Source organism: Zea mays, chromosome 10, assembly GCF_902167145.1.
Source record: "Zea mays cultivar B73 chromosome 10, Zm-B73-REFERENCE-NAM-5.0, whole genome shotgun sequence".
NCBI lineage: Eukaryota > Viridiplantae > Streptophyta > Magnoliopsida > Poales > Poaceae > Zea > Zea mays.
The window spans coordinates 6,506,883-6,510,250 of NC_050105.1; positions in this window are offsets into that span (position 1 = coordinate 6,506,883).

The window sequence follows — 3,368 nt, forward strand, 5'->3', positions numbered from 1 at the left end:
TTATATAGGTCGATGGAGTAGTAAACTGGGTAACAACGAGCGTGCATGTGGGGTCATGAGAGCTTTGCGCTCTAGCGTCAGTTGTGTGTGTGCATGCTGAAAGTCGCCTAGAGGGGGGTGAATACGGCGAATTTGAAATTTATAACCTTAAGCACAACTACAAGCCGGGTTAGCGTTAGAAATATAAACGAGTCTGAGAGAGAGGGAGCAAAACAAATCGTGAGCAAATAAAGAGCGATACACGATGATTTGTTTTACCGAGGTTCGGTTCTTGCAAACCTACTCCCCGTTGAGGTGGTCACAAAGACCGGGTCTCTTTCAACCCTTTCCCTCTCTCAAACGGTCACCTAGACCGAGTGAGCTTCTCTTCTCAATCAAACGGAACACAAAGTTCCCGCAAGGACCACCACACAATTGGTGTCTCTTGCCTTGGTTACAATTGAGTATGATCACAAGAAGAATGAGAAAGAAAAGAAGCGATCCAAGCGCAAGAGCTCAAATGAACACAAATGTCACTCTCTCTAGTCACTATTTGATTTGGAGTGATTCCGGACTTGGGAGAGGATTTGATCTCATTGGAGTGTCTATAATTGAATGCTATAGCTCTTGTAATGTGTTTAAGGTGGAAAACTTGGATGCCATTGAATGTGGGGTGGTTGGGGTATTTATAGCCCCAACCACCAAAAATGGTCGTTGGAAGGCTGCTGTCGCATGGCGCACCGGACAGTACGGTGCGCCACCGGACACTGTCCGGTGCGCCAGCCACGTCAGCAGACCGTTGGGGTTCGACCGTTGGAGCTCTGACTTGTGGGGCCTTTGGGCTGTCCGGTGGTGCACTGGACAGGTCCTGTAGACTGTCTGGTGTGCCAACTGCGCGTGCTCTGACCTCTGCGCGTGCAGGCGCGCATTAAATGTGTTGCAGTCGACCGTTGCGTGCGAAGTAGTCGTTGCTCCGCTGGCACACCAGACAGTCCGGTGAATTATAGCGGAGGGCCCTCTGATTTTCCCGAAGGTAGCGAGTTCAGCTTCGAGTGCCCTGGTGCACCGGACAGTCCGGTGCGCCAGACCAGGGTGCCTTTTGGGATGTCTTTTGCTCTATTTGTTTGAACCCTTTCTTGGTCTTTTTATTGGCTTATTGTGAACCTTTGGCACATGTAAAACTTATAGACTAGAGCAAACTAGTTAGTCCAATTATTTGTGTTGGACAATTCAACCACCAAAATCAATTAGGAAATAGGTGTAAGCCTAATTCCCTTTCAATCTCCCCCTTTTTGGTGATTGATGCCAACACAAACCAAAGCAAGTATAGAAGTGCATAATTGAACTAGTTTGCATAATGTAAGTGCAAAGGTTACTTAGAATTGAACCAATAAATATTTTCATAAGTTATGCATGGATTGTTTCTTTATTTTCATCATTTTGGACCACGCTTGCACCATATGTTTTGTTTTTGCAAATTCTTTTGTAAATTCTTTTCAAAATCCTTTTGCAAATAGTCAAAGGTAAATGGGTAAGATTTTGAGAAGCATTTTCAAGATTTGAAATTTTCTCCCCCTGTTTCAAATGCTTTTCCTTTGACTTAACAAAACTCCCCTTCAATAAAATCCTCCTCTTAATGTTCAAGAGGGTTTTAAGATACCAATTTTGAAAATGCTACTTTCTCCCCCTTTTGAATATAATAAGATATCAATTGAAAAATTCATCATTTTAAAACCTTTTGAAAATGGGTGGTGGTGCGGTCCTTTTGCTTTGGGCTAATACTTTCTCCCCCTTTGGCATGAATCGCCAAAAACAGATACTTGAGTGAAATATAATCCCTCTGTACTACTTTCTCCTCCTTTGGCGAACATAATATGAGTGAAGATTATACCAAAGTTGGAGAGTTGCTTGGAGCGACGGCGAAGGATGAGTTATGGAGTGGAGTGGAAGCCTTTGTCTTCGCCGAAGACTCCAATTCCCTTTCAATACACCTATGACTTGGTTTGAAATATACTTGAGAACACATTAGTCATAGCACATGAAAGAGATATGATCAAAGGTATATTTATGAACTATGTGTGCAAAACATCAGAAGAAGTTCCTAGAATCAAGAATATTTAGCTCATGCCTAAGTTTGTTAAAAGTTTGTTCATCTAGTGGCTTGGTAAAGATATCGGCTAATTGTTCCTTAGTGTTAATATATGCAATCTCGATATCTCCCTTTTGTTGGTGATCCCTTAAGAAATGATACCGAATGACTATGTGTTTAGTGCGGCTATGCTCAACGGGATTATCCGCCATGCGGATTGCACTCTCATTATCACATAGAAGAGGAACTTTGGTGTGGTATGTCAGGTTCTCTGCGTGTATATATTGATTGATGAGATGGAATTGTGCCATTTTTAAATATCGGAATATTAGCATGTCAACTTGCACTCTCTAAGGCTCCTTTGGAAAGCAGGATTTTAGAAAAAAATCATATAAATTTTTTACATGAATCAGTTCATTTTCGGATTATGAAACATTTTCTCGTAACAGTATAACACATATTTTATATATAGTTTATTGTGGTATTATATGTAACCGTTGCAACGCACAGGCATTCACCTAGTATATATATATATATATATATATATATATATATATATATATAGTTTAGGTATTAGGAGCCATGGGCTCTCTCTAACTAGAGAAAGCCCTGACCCTCATCCGACCAGCCCACAAGATGTTTCAGATGCACCGTCTGATCCATTTAATATAACGTCAATAGACTTTTATGCTTTGTTGTATACAAGTTTCCGCTTATTTTGTCATACTGTCTGAAACCGCCTCTTGTACTATTATATAAAACTGACTGCGACGACTGCTTTGCCCGAGAGGACTAGGGTTTCAGCGGCGGCGGCTGCCGAGCCCATTCCCCGATCTGAAGCACCTCAAACCACCGCTCTGCCCAGATCCAGATCCACCCAGCTACTGCGGCGAGTCCGTGGGACGGTGGCGGCGGAGGACACGAGTGCACGAAGATGCTCAACTACGACCAGGTCTTCATCAGGGACTTCGTGCCCTCCGCGCTCACCTTCCTCATGCGCAGCGAGACCGAGATCGTCCGCAACTTCCTCCTTCACACCCTCCAGCTTCAGGTGACCTGATCCCGATCCTGCTTACTAGTTTCTCATCTGGACCATTTCTTGCTACCTTTCGGAAACCATTTGTGATGCTGCCGTGAAAGGACCCGACCTCAAATCTTTGTGCGCCCACAATTTTGGAACAGCAGCAGCCATAGTCGCCTGGGGGCTCAGGTGTGGTCGTCGTCGCGGGGCCCGGCCCCAGCCGCGGGCTCGGCCGCCAGCCATGGACGCTCTGCCACCAGTCGCGGGTACGACCGCCTA